The sequence below is a fragment of the Ursus maritimus genome, unplaced genomic scaffold (assembly GCF_017311325.1).
Source record: "Ursus maritimus isolate PB19 unplaced genomic scaffold, ASM1731132v1 scaffold_18, whole genome shotgun sequence".
NCBI lineage: Eukaryota > Metazoa > Chordata > Mammalia > Carnivora > Ursidae > Ursus > Ursus maritimus.
Window position 1 is genome coordinate 53,122,417 of NW_024424230.1, and position 14,566 is coordinate 53,136,982.

A 14,566-nucleotide genomic window follows, 5' to 3' on the forward strand; every position below is an offset into this window, starting at 1 on the left:
AACAGGAATCACATGTGAGCAAATCAATAAAGAAATATGGGGTGAAAAAAAAGCATTTCTACTGCTAAGAAAAAGAAATCAAATACATGGGAAAATTCTAGGCTTTCTATTATTGTTCCCATTTAGTACTCATAAAATCATACAAAGTAACCATTATCGGCATCCTAGTGGTCATTAAACGTATAAATGAATGAATGGTTGAAAACATCAGCGTCGTTTAACATAAATGCCCCGAGTCACAATCTACAAGTGAGGTCTTGGAAGATCAAACCCAATTCAGCCTGAGCCCTCAAGCCCTTGGCTGTTTTGTGGTGCCCTATCTACTGCACTGAGCAGAAATGACCCTAAGTTACTAGTTCTCAGCTTCTCCACACAGAAGATGCTAAACTTTATCAGTTTCCCTTTTTAATCTTGACATTTCCTAGGACATTTCTGTACTCCAAAACCAAACGAACAGAATTTGGTTTTTCCCAAGTTAGATAGCACGGCACCTCCGCCATCCCACAGTTAGTTAACTAAGCATTCAGAGACTCTTATCACAAGTCCTACAGCGAGGGGACATGGGAGCTCCTCTAGCAGTCCGGATCCCCCTATACTTTGGGGTTTTGACAGACTGAATTTTTTCATCCTTCAATAAAATTTGTGAGGACAAGTATTTAATTATTCTGTTTTTACTGTCGTGCATCATGGACTTTTATCTCTAGGCTGGTAATGGATGAAGACTACAAAGAATGTTCTTAAAAGATCTCACTGGCACACGAAAGAGCCGGCTGAGAACAGCGCCTCACCACGTTCTCTGAGGGTGCCGATAAGAGGCTTCCTTATTCCAGAGCTGTTCACTGGGTGCCTGAAGCACTGAAAGGTTCCCCATTTGCTACTCAAGTTCTTTGTAAGGAAAGCGTTCGGGGCCCAGCCCAGCCACCATCTTGCCTCCTGCCTCCGAGGTGACTCAGCAGATAAAAATGCCGCGGGGGCTGGAGCTGCCTTGGATATTCTGATTACCAGGGTTGAATTTCCCACACAGTGTGCTAAAAATGACTGAACGGCTACAGGTGTGATGTTCCATTTATATTCTTTTTCTCTAATGGGCAACTAAGCCAATAAACAGCTCTTTCAATTTTTAAATCCACATATTTCCAGTTCAATGGAGATTAACTTAAAACCCTACAGACAAAAATAAACTTGAAGAAAAACTGAAAGGCTGAAATGCAGTTCATCTTTAGAAAATTTTTACAGGTTCTTTACGGTCTTTTTTTTTTTTTTTTAAGGTTTAACTACAGCAATACCTGCTTCACTTCCTATGTTGACAATTTTTTTTAAATTACTAACCTTTTCACAATGAAATTCATTTTATTTACTTTTTTTAAAGATTTTATTTATTTATTTGACAGAGATAGAGACAGCCAGCGAGAGAGGGAACACAAGCAGGGGAGTGGGAGAGGGAGAAGCAGGCTCATAGCGGAGGAGCCTGATGTGGGGCTCGATCCCGGAACGCTGGGATCACGCCCTGAGCCGAAGGCAGACGCTTGACCGCTGTGCCACCCAGGCGCCCCATGAAATTCATTTTAAATCCTTTAACCTGTCCATTTGAAATGGAAGCAAAATAACTCTGTCTAGGTGAAAGCTTTCTCTGTAAAGAAGCCACACGAATTCCTTGCTTTCAAACTCTTCTGCTCAGAGGGGTCCTCAAACAGTCTGGGAGAGGGGCAACTGCTCCCCCAAAGCAGATTTGACCAGAGTCAGGTGGAGAAGATGAGAACAAGCTGCAAAAGCAAAATTCGGACCGATAAGAAGAGAGGATGACATTGGTCCTGACACGTTTACCAGGGGACTCCTCTTGGAAGGGATCGCAAAGATACAGGGCAGATGGCTTCCCGGACACTTACGGCTGTTTCTGATCTAGAGGAAGACAGCCGAGGACCAGATTAAACTATGCCCTGAAGCAGGGAGGCCATTCTTCCTGATGGAAGGGATGGGTGACTACCAACAGGGGCCATGCAGTTGGAGAGAGGAGCGCTAACTACGACCTCTGAAAAGGCTGTGGATTCAACGTCCAAACTCACCATGAGAAGACAAAACTTAAGTGAGAAACCAAAATATTAAGAGTGATCATTTCTGGATGCTTAACTCTCTTTTTTGATTTTCTACAAAAGTATGTCGTGCAAGCAGAAGACAACAAATCAACAAAATACCTCTTCATAAAAACATATTTATCACTTCTTTAAAATACTTTTTTAGTTGGGTGACTTCCCCCGTTTTGACTTAAATTTTTAACAGAAAAAAGGATTAATTCTAATATTACACTTCCGAAGTGCACTTATTTATACTCCACTAACATAACTTGGTGCCTCCATGCAGCGGATGGGACAAACCAGGGAAGGTTGAAGGCTGCAGAGAATGACACTCGGGCCGCTTGGATCAGAATCCCCTGGGGCTCTGGTAAAATTGCATACTCCCCAGACCTAGCTGCAGGTGTGGAGAACCTCTGGCATAGGGACGCCTGGGCTCCACCTCCACCAATTCAACCAGAATCCCTGGGGGCAGGTCACCAGCACAGCTAATTGTTAAAAGCGACTCAGGGATTCTAAAATGCAGGCTGGCTTGAGAACAGTATGGAACAGCACTTCTACACTCCTAATAAGCACCCAGGGGATTCTTCCTCTAAAGGTTGCTAACCACTGCTCTGTAAGGAAATTGGAAGTCCCAGGGCTATGGATCGCCTGCATCTGGAGACAAAAATGACAAGTAGATAACAACCAATCACTGACGCTGGTCAAGGCTTATATCCATCTGTGCTTATTTTGGTTACTGCCACCAAATCGAGTCAGCGGTTCTGCTGCCTTTTGCATTTCATGGGTATATATGCACTATTTTGCGTTTTTGCTGGTTTATGCAAAACATGCAGGCAGACTCTATGTTTTTGCATTTCAAGGTCTTCACTTTAATAATATGTAATACTCATTACCAGCCATGTTTCGAAATATATTCCTCTGCCTCAGTCTTGCTCAATCTTCTTCCCAACAGAATATTCAGTAATAACTGGTAGAAAGAGTATTATCCACCTCTGTCAGTGATGATTATTAGGAAGTGAGGTTGCAAACGCTGTGTTTCCTCAAAGTTGAAAAGAAAATCTTATTTGCTCTTCTATCCAAGAAGTACCTCTTTTAGAATGAAACGGGTTTCCCTTGAGGAGAGGACAACTGGGGAGGGAGAGGAAGAACAGCAGAAGAGAGGAAGAAAGGAGGGAAAATAAAACCCTGCTAATTATAAGTCACAGGCCACCTTCAGGTTTTGCCTTAGTAACAGCTCCCTTCTGGACACCCCAACTAGCCCTCACCCAACACTTTCAACTCCAGTCCACAAAAACTGCTGAGTGCTTGCCGGTCAGTCAGGGTCTTGGTCACCCAACAGAAGAGGTAACAGATACACCAAAATCTTCTTTTAAAAAAAAAAAAAAAAAGCCCCCATGGCCAAACCTCTTATTTACCCAACCCTGGATGTCAAGCAAACGGCCATATCCTTTTCTGATAACATCGTGACTATATTCTTTTCATCCTGGCAGCCCTGTTGAGCTGAGTAAGGACGGGACTGGAGCCAGCACTGGGTCCAAGGAGATTTCTAGCACTTTTCATCAAATTCAGTCTGTGATCAAATATCCCAGCTAAGAACTAGGAACATGGCATTTTTATAGCTTGAGAAACACTGCTTATGAAAAGAGTATAAAATAGTAACAAAATAAGGCCACAGATTATAACCTACTTGCTATTGTTTTCTACCGGTATTTGTCCCTAGCTGAGTTCTTACAAGTTTGGAATTGAGAGGCTATTTCTTTCTATGATATAAAGTATTTTCCATACTCCCCATCCCTTTCTTCTCCCTCATGCCTCACTAAGGGCAGCCACATCCTGAGCCTTCCTGACCCTCAAGCTTCACTTTCAACCTCACAACATGAGCTTCTGCAATCATGACCTACTGAATGGCTTGTCGTTCTTCAAGGGCTCCAGGCCCTTGAATGTGCTGCCCTTGAATATGCTGCCCCTAGAAGCTTCCAATCACCCACTTTCCCGAGCACTTATGAACCTTCTGCTTTGGCTGTGACCCCACCCCCAACTCGGATGCTGTTTCCGTCCCCAGAAACAGTCTCGGCTGGGTGACCACTGGGGTGCGCACGTTCCCACCGTTATGTGTACCTCCCTGTATTTGTAGCAACATTTGCTTCTGAGAGTCTCTGCTACCAGACACGCGAGTCTGAAAGGCAAGGAATGGTTTTTGTTCTCATTCTGTACTAGAAGTCGATCTCAAACCGAAGGTGTCTAAGAGTGAACTCCGGAGTTTTGTCCCCTAAACCACGTTGTCCCTGACTCTTAGCCCCACCAGCCAATCCATCTTTCAAGAAGTCTCAGGCCAAAAAAAAATACAATTGCAAAAACTAACAAAAATGTCTACATTAAGTCCTTTCAGTAACTCCTGTGGCTCTACCTCCATGGCCACCCCACCCCTCCACCACTATGGCCACACCTTCCCCTCCACCACTGGCACTCCGTCCAGCCCACCATCTCTGCTTGCTAGTTACTCCACTGTCCTCCTAACTGGTCTCCCTACCTCTGTGCTTGCCAAGAGCCAGGTTGATCCCTTTGGAAAATAAAGCCAATTGTGTCACTTCTCCACTCAAACTCCTCCAATGACTCCCCATTTCATGAAGAGTACATTGTAGTCATTGCGTCCCACCTAAAAAATGATCCACAAGTGCTCCCTTGTGTTCTCCTTCTCTCCCGATTACCTGCTCTGGCCAGGCTGGCTGACCTCGCCATCATTCCTCTGTAACGGCGGGACCCTCCCCTCCAAGGCCTGCTAGTCCACCTGGAATGTTCTCCCTTGGCTCATTCCCCCACCTCATTCAAGTCTTTGCTCAAATTTACGACCTCAGTGAGGCCTTCCTTATTAACCCCCTCCACTACCTCTCCTCCTTTCTTCTCCATAACATTTATCATTAAACTAATGTATGAAATAGTTCACTGATTTACGCTGCTCTTTATCTGCTCTTCCTCTCACTGGAGGCTCCAAGCCCCAGTGACCCCACCGTCTAGAAGACTGTCTGGCACACAGCAAGTGCTCAATGAATATCTGTTGAATGTATGGACTCCGCTTTGGATCTCCAGGCCCTTGAACAGTGAGTGTCAGGCACTTAACAGGCACTCGTTAGATGACGCTGGCTGAGTTAGGACACCCATCTGCTAAATTCCTGAAATGCTATTTGAAATTGTGCTGTTATAGTCATCCTAGACAAAATGGCACTACAATCAACATGCTTATTGAAATTCTTAGAACCATTTCTCAGAAAAAGACAGTGTGACCTAGTGAAAGGGGCTTGGGCGTTGATGTCAGACCCGTGTGAGCTAGACTTCTAGCTCTACGACCAATTAACTGAACAGCGTGACCTTGCCAATCTCAGGTTTTTCATCTTTAAGTGAGCTAACAGCTACCTCAGAAGGCTACCTCCCCCATGCGGCAGCTCCCCAGTAAATGACGGCTATTGCTATCACTGTGATCATTATTGTTTCCCTTATTAATTTCTCAGAATGCTCTTGAGAAATTGCCCAACGTCGACTATTCTTTCAGAGAACAGGAGACAGGACAAAAGCCTAGAGGGCTTGGTCCACTATGGGAGAAAGGCACATCCAGGTCCTTGACCAGAAAAAGCAGTCACTGTTAATCTCTCGTGCTGATACCTTGGAAATCAGAGCATTAGTGCCTGAGCCTCTGGACATACTCAGTCACAGATGTTTCCTCAACTGGGATGGATTCGTTTAGGGTCTCTCCACAACAGAGCTGAGAGCATACGGGTCAGCAGGTCCTGAGCCCTAAGAACTAGAGCAAACCACTCTCCTCAGGTCCACTGCTAAGGATGGCTCTGAAATGCACGGAAACTGCAGGGCAGTTTGGATACTGGGGCTGAGTGAAGCCAGACCACAAACACACCCCAGAAGCAGGGCCAGAATTCAATGTACTTACACACTACTACTTTATCCCCTATCTCATGCAGAACACATCTACTCCACATGGATCTAAGAGGAGCACTCCATTAGGTGTCAAATCAAAAAGGCAAAAGTGTCGATTACCCAGAAAAGCACTTAAGAATGACCCATCCATCCCCTCTCCTGACCCTGACGTGCCTGATGGTGTCTCCCTTATGATGAGGCTCTGCTACGGCTTGTCCGAGCTTGTCAAATAACAGAGCGACCAAGGGGCAGGGGAAACATCAGTGTAACATCCAAGAGGCCTAAGTTAACCTCTCTAGCTTATGTTTAGCATTCACAATTTGGCATGAGACTTGTCTCTTTCAAAGGGGATTAACAATACGAGCCAAAAGGACATTATTTATAAAGATATTATGAGAGACATTAATAAGAGCTACTAATCATTTTTGTCAGTTGGTATCAGTCACTGATCTCCTCCGAAGTGCTAAACTTTAGCTGTCACTTGCCAGCTCTATGAATTGAAGTTACTCAAACTCTCTGAAAATAAATTTTTACCGATTGTAAATCGATGCAGTTAAAATACCTCTTGCGATAGTTGAGAATTGAGTAAAATGCACATAGGGTAGCACTTAATGGATTATAGCACACAGGAGGCATTCAAGAAATGGACCATGATTATTTTTAAACCAGTGGAGCAATTCCTCTCCTTACTATCTCCAGGCTAGAATTTATTCTGATGTTAGTGAGGGGAAAAAATGAACATTATGTTAAAATCCAATGATGATTTGGGCAAAGTTCCTAAAGCTTATGAAATATTATCTCCTCCTTTAGAGCTTTATGGGCCTTGAGGACTGCCCGTGTGAAGATAATCGTGTTTAATAAACCAAATCAAGGGGCAGGTTGAACTCAGTCCCTGCCAGCCTGTCAGAACACTCACAGCAGCAGCTACCGCGTCTGTGGACCTGCCATTTCCCGTAACGCGCTTAGGCGAACTCTGTTGAAAATCAGAGCTTGTGAGGTAATTATCTTATTCCAGGGCTCTCTCAGGAGGGAGATAAGGAAAAAAGAGTTCAAAGGTTACATGGAACAATGATGCCTTTGGTTAGTCAGGAAGATGATGAAAATAAATTTTCTGGGCATCAAGGAACCACAAGTATAAAATCATAATTACTATAGTCTAATCCTTATCTGATCCTATACATATTTTGCATTCTTCATTTAGCTTCCAAAAGGCATGATAAAACAAACAAACAAAAAACAGACTCCACTTTCCAAACTGTTCTTCCCCTGGTGATGGGGGAAAAGACAATTAACTACAGTAGGATTTCTATATTAACATTACCCAGTACAGAAGATCTACCTCCCACTGGAATATCTTCTATTTATTCTAAAACTTTTGCAACGTATTCATTCCTGTTTCCATTTTTGTATTTTCTCCACATATTCCCTTATTCCCCATCACCATGTATGTGCTTCTTACGCAAAACAGCATCGAATCAGAATTGCAGCCATTTGATCTGTTTATTACTTAAGTCTGATGCCAACACCCAGAGCCCCACAAGGGGCTCGATCTCCCAACCTGAGATCACAACCTGAGCGGAAACCAAGAGTCAGATGCCCAACCAACTGAGCCCCCAAGCACACTGTGTTTAATCGTGAGAACAAAGATGGCGGACACACCTGAAGGTAATAAAAGCAACAGTTTCGCAATCAGACCCTGGACATCAGACACTGGGAAATTCTTCATGAGCACTTATACTGGTTTTGCATTTGCCTGGGAAGATGCTTTAATTCTGAGATGAGAAAATAAACCCAAGGGGACTTAGGAGTAACCTCTAAGGAGGCTGGCCCTGGTGGCACTGGCAGGCTCAGGTCCTCATCTGGACCAAATCAGCCCCCTCATGACCACCCCTGGTGAGCATTCATCTCGTTGAGTTGAGGACAGCCTTAAAGGGCTACCACGCCCATTCCCGGTGAATCCGTCAGCCGGTGGCAGCTGTTGAGGGAAGAGAGTTAAATGTGGTAGGAAGCAAGAAACGGTTGGAAATTTAAACCAGAGTGAAGACATTAATCTTCCTATTTCACGGTTTGCCACCTTAGAATCACACTAATCTAAAAGGTTAAATTGAAGGAGATCAAAAAGTTAAGTCTGCAGGCCTCTAACCGGATGTGCTTAAACCAAAGGTACCGGCTCTCACAAAGAAACCAGAATCCTCCTCAAATTGTTCTGCTTTGCTTTTTCCAAAGCACTGTAAGTAAATTTCTCTTATAGGATTTTTGTTGTTTGTCATTATTCTGCTTTGTTTTGGTATGTAAGAGAATTATTCTGATCTTTCTCTTTATAATCACCCTTGATTCATAACCACTCACTCACTTGATCATTCAATAACATTTATATGCTATATGCTGAGTCCTCGGGATGTGAGCCTCTGATAGCTCACTTTTGATTTGGCCACTTTGTATTTTTACCACTGAACAACACGTTATACACTGTAATTACTGAAATACCTAAATACATACAAATGAGTGACTTACAGCTAACACCAACCTAGACGGCGGTCAGGAGGTATCTGCCCTCCTAGAACACACGTATTCACCCCACACTGCAGGTGCATTAGTTCAGTATGGAAATCGGGGAAAACTAGCATTGTAACTCGGTTTTCAAACACTACCTGAAGGCTTGTACTTCTGCAAAAGAACTCTTTGGCACGTTTGGAAAGTCATTAAAGTGATATGACTACACATGTACTGAATAACTTTGTTACGGAACTAGGATTGTGGACCTAGAGAACTACTATCTGTAGGATATCTGGTCTATCAATGGGCCCCATATCATGCAGTCTAAGGGGGTGTGATCTGATACTCTGAGCCTGGTCATGGTGACAAGAGTACCCAGACGTGCCAATTCTCTTCCTTAAGGACCCAGGTGGAACATCATCCCTTACATAAAGCCAAGACCAATTCTCAGGCAGTTGGGGAGCCCCAGCTGAGCATCTGTGCTCAGGAACAGTCTTGCATTCTTAGACACAAGCCACACTGCGTTGTATTACCCAATCAAACTGACCATAGGTTCTCTTTCAGCAGGGAGCAAATAGTTTTCTAGCTTTTTATTCCAGTGCCTAGCACACAGATCACATATTTCTTCAACAAATGTACACTGAATGAATTAATCTAGTAGTTATAATTTAAAGTTATATTGTAATGCTATGCCCCATTACCTTCAAATTTTATCTGATAAAGATTACTAAATTTATAACAGTATTTTTAACCTAAATGCTAGTTCCATTCATTTAGGAGAGGAATGAATAAGGAATAAAAAATTCATTGGAGGCATCATTTCCCCCAAAAAGAAAGAGTATTTGAAATAACCATACTTGTATGTTGTCCTTTCACTCAAGTAAAACCAGTCAGCATTTCAGAAGTTTTGGGATACTGGTTACACGATGAAAGTATAAAGAATGGAATAATCTATGTTGATCAAAGACCTTCATAGGCAGTGGATTACCATCCACCACGTGCGTCCCACTTCTTGCCTGCTGTGAGCCTTTTGTTAAGTTTGATACACTTTAGAACTTCCATTATAAGGGAAGGAAAAACAGGAAAAGCATGTGAAATTCAAGTGAATTAATCTGACTTCCTTCCAATATCTCCTTAGAAAAACGGAGTTGAAAAAAAGTACTAAGAGATAGTTAAAGGATCTGAATCCCACTCTTTCTTTTAATAGCTGTGGCTTTTTGTCTGTATACCCAACGTTCCCTTATCTGCAAAGGTAATCAAAGGCTCCAATTTTGTGTTCTCCCATCTTTGAAGAAAGGAGACTTGGCTTTGGCCCAGATTAATATGGTCTTTTTTTTCAATAGTGATTCAAACAAGGTAATTTTTGGTCAAATATGTAATCTCTATTTCATGATACTAAACTGAAGCTTTTTCGGGTTTCTTTTCTACATTTACCACATAAAACATTTAGAGTTCTGTTCAAAGTGGTGATTCCCAGTGCTTACTTTCCAAAGGTCCTCAACATCCCAACCTTCCAGACACACACAGAACACCTCCTGGGTAGAAATGTATGCCAGGGATAGGGCTGAAAAATCATAGAGGGCCACCTTGCTAGAGATTAAGACTGTGTAAGTGATAACCTGTATCCTAAATCATTCCAAAAGGTTTTCTGAACAAAGCAATATTTGAGGATAGATTTCAATAAGACAAAGAGATGAGGTAGAGTTAGAACAAACTTTCTGGTCAAATTCAGCAACACACGAAAATAGGTACAGATTTGGAAGAAAAATCCTAGGGCCATTAGTGTGGATTCTACTGCCTTGTTGGTTGCTCCTTAAACTAACACGGCACAGTGTGTTAGTGCTAGGGATGTAATGACACACACACGGAGTCATGGATACAAACTCCCACCCTCAAAGATCTCATGGTCTAGAGAGACCACAGACAAGCAACTAGTTCTGAAACAGCTGAGAAATGCTAGGAGGTGTGAAGTCCTGGATGTTAGGAGACAGAGAGAAGGGGCACTCAGCCTCGACTGGGCAGACCAGGAATTCTTTTCAAGAGAAAGAAACATCTGAGGCCTAAAGAAGATAGCAAGGTGGAGAGAAGAGTGCCTGGGTTTGGGTAGGGGGTTGGGGACGGTAAGACAGAGGAGGCTAATGAGGCGAGTAGGGATCCAATCACAAAGGGAACTCAATACATGTCAGGAGCACCAAAGGACAATTTAGAGGTTTTAAGACTTGCAGTAGTAAGGTATTTTAGACACGTTGCAGCGGCCAGAGAGGAGACAGTGAGTTAGGGACTAGACCTGGGATTGAAAGACAGGGAGAATAGGGAGCTGGAGCTCGCCCCCATTATCTCCGTGAGTTATAACTTCCACCATAAAGCACTTCTTCCTATGCCAAAAAATAATTAAGTTAAAAGTGGCCGGCTATGCAAGTGCAGGTCCCAGATGGATCTTCTGGTTCCCCATTCCCAAACAGCCCACAGGGTGAAACCTCAGCTAAATAAGAATGCTGGAGCCACCAGCAAAGGAACAAGAGTGAGCTCCGCAGGGAGGGCACCCACTGAAGGCAGTGGGTCGAGCGCGAGGGCACGGAGCAGGGTGCCTGGGTGTCGGTGGATAATGTAGGACGTTCTCCTGGTCAGGGAACATGTCTAGTGATTGAAGTAGTTAACAGTGGTCTCTCCCAAGTATTTCTGGTTCCCTTTGTTCTAGGCCCATAGTAGGTTCACATGTCCTTGATAATCTGGGTCCCTCAGTTAGTACCATGAGTAAAGACCCCTTGCCAATCCACAGAGCACATATGGCTCAAGCAAGAAGTGAAGCTTTGCTGTTTTAAGCCAGAGAGATTTGGAGTTTATAGCAGCATAACCTCATCTATCCTAATTGACTGAGCTGGAGAAGGCCACATGTCTAGTGTAATGAGAGAAGAGAAAGCCTGGTATGTTTGTGCTGTATTTGAAGGACCTAGAAAAAAAATAAGGGAAGGATGACTAGATTAAACTGAAGGTGGCAACCCAGAAAACGGACAGACTTTTCTCTCATTTATATATTTATAGGGTATCTCTTCTGCGACTATGTCAGGAAACTGCTCACACCATTCATTGGTCTCCCTCTATCAGAGACACAGGACAACAGACAGGGTAAGAGCATAAGCCCTATGTAGGAATCAGAGCTTAGGTTCAACTGGTCATGATTAATCAGCTGTGTAACTGTGGATAAGTTACTTAACTTCTCTGAGTCTTCTCACCAGGTTATGAAGATTAAATAAAATAATCCATATAATTTATAGTCTGGCACATACAAACACATATTAAGTACTCAAACATTAGCCATTATTCACATATATTCAGATCTCTAGACCCAAAGTGTACAGGATATAGCAACTTATAGTAATAACAGCTTATCCAAAGTAGAAAATCATGATAATTTTAATATATTACCTAACAGAAATCTGATGATAAAAATGACATAGCAAAGCTAAAGTTGTATTTTATTTTTTTTAATTAAAACAATTTTTTAAGTTGCATTTTAAACTTGAAATTCAATTCAATAAAAAATAATGACTTTGGTTAATACAGAGGCAAAAGCATAATTATAAGGTTACAAAAGTAGAAGAAAATGAGCATTTTCCTCAGTATGTCTTATGTATTAAATTACAACTCTCACCAGCAACATAGCTGACATCAACCCTATGCAATGATTATTTCAGTATGGAACACTTCTTCCTTCCGGCCCCCACCTAACTGAAACAGAATGCCAGAACAGCTGTTAATATCGTATAATCCTCACCATTGATTATGCTGTGAGGTCCATTTTCCCTTTACAGGATAAAGCAACAAAAAAGTTGACATACATTTTTATATCCAATGCCAATCACGAATGGCATACGTGTTTTGCTTTCTTTAGAAGAGTAATTTGAAAATACCACCAAAATAAGGCAACACGTTATGTGAATGGTGAAAATCTAGGTTATAGGATTAATCTTAAAATAGATTTTTTTCCCTCCATTTATACATAAGCATTATAGTCCATCTGTAAATACTTATTATTTTTTATTTCTCAAGTTGTTTCTGCCTCTTTCAAAGCCAAGCACACAGACCTAGATTTATTTGCATTGAATGTTATTAATGTATGTAGTCATAAAACACATTACTAATGTATTTTATCAAGAAATGTCAAAATATTAATGAAAATTAAAAGGAAACAATATATTTTCAAATGAACTTATGAAAAACGCTGTCTGAGAAGTATATTCAGAGGAATCATTAGCACTTTCTTGGTATTACTTTGGTGTTTGAGGGTTGTTTTTTTTAAAAACAGACGGAATATTTCTCATGCCATATGTTTCTGACAAGAAGGTAGGAGGATTTCCTTGGTCCTAGAATCCATTAGTCCAGACAGGGCACAGCTGCACCCACAATATTCTGACAGTCCAAATTACAGGTATATAACATTTAATTTCTGTGCTATCTTTCAAGTCAACATGCACCAAGTAGTCAGGTTTTTTTCAAACACACAATTGTGATCTACAAAAGGAATGTACGTATTCTCTTCCTCACAGGGCTTTTTAAGCCAACACTATTACAGTGATTGGCCAACAATTTATTATTACTAACACTAAGTAGGGTGATTTTCACAAGTATCTAAAACCAACATATGCTGGACAGGACACTCTATTTTTATTCTATATGCACTTTGCCTCCCTGGTGCCCAAGGCAAACAGCTGTCATTTATATGCAGTCCTTCTGCTAACACTTTATGTAATTCCTAAGGGGCTTCCCAGCCTATAATTAGACTTTCCAGCTGCCACAGTGTACACTGCTGGGTGGAACTGAGAGTTTTTTGCTTTATGGCACTCCCTGAAAAGTCCTCTTCGAGATGGTACCGCTGGAAGAGCACTGTTCGGAATGCAGCTTGGAGAGCAAACAGAGGAGTTCTTCAACCACTTGCTGGGACTACGTCTGTTCGACACAAGGTTTGCTTTAGAACGAGCTCTCCAGCTAACCACATGAGGAGGAAACTGAGACTAAGCATAAAAAAATGGGGAAGTTCAAAACGATACTAGAAACTTCCTAATTCAAAGCTGCAGAGAACATCAGTATTGAACCAGTTACAACCACTCTCCTAGCCTTTTACGTAATTCTCCTTTCCAGGCACTATCAGCAGGGTGAACCCAAATGACACAGCAACAAGGAACTAAGAGCAGGCAACAATGTCACCGTTTCAAAATCCTCAAGGCGAACAGTCTCTGGAAAGATGGCGCAAGTCAAAGACAGTAGCACGTGAAAACGTAAAAGAGAAGCAAGCTTTAAATTGGAGTCTTTTGGATTAAGAAGTTGTGGTCCACATATACAATGGAATATTACTCAGCTATCAGAAAGAACGAGTTCTCAACATTTGCTACAACATGGACGGCACTGGAGGAGATAATGCTAAGTGAAATAAGCCAAGCAGAGAAAGACAACGATCATATGATTTCTCTCATCTATGGAACATAAGAACTAGAATGATCAGTAGGGGAAGAAAGGGATAAAGAAAGGGGGGTAATCAGAAGGGGGAATGAAACATGAGAGACTATGGACTATGAGAAACAAACTGAGGGCTTCAGAGGGGAGAGGGGTAGGGGAATGGGATGGACTGGTGATGGGTAGTAAGGAGGGCACATATTGCATGGTGCACTGGGTGTTATACACAACTAATGAATCATCGAGCCTTGCATCGAAAACCGGGGATGTACTGTATGGTGACTAACATAATATAATAAAAAATCATTATAAAAAATAATAATAAAAAAAAATAAATTGGAGTCTTTTTTTTTAAGATTTTATTTATTTGAGAGAGAGAGAGAATCTGAAGCAGATTCCCCGCTGAGTGTGAAGCCCAACACGGGGCTCGATCTCACAACCCAGAGATCACAGCCTGAGAGGAAACCAAGAGTCGGAGGCTTAACCAACTGAACCACCCAGGAGCCCCTAAATTGATATAAGTCTTTAAAACAAAAAGAAGTCTGATTTTTAAGAAAATGAAAACGTATTCAAAACACAGAGCACTGGCCACCACCACCACCCCCCCCCCCCCATCCCGC

At 42.2% G+C, this 14,566-nt stretch overlaps 1 protein-coding gene across 3 annotated transcripts in view; it reads right to left on the minus strand.

The window, feature by feature from the left end:
* The window catches only part of EPB41L3 (erythrocyte membrane protein band 4.1 like 3), a 138,380-nt gene that overhangs the window by 98,029 nt on the left and 25,785 nt on the right, over window positions 1-14,566 (minus strand). The gene's annotated exons all lie outside the window — the stretch shown is intronic.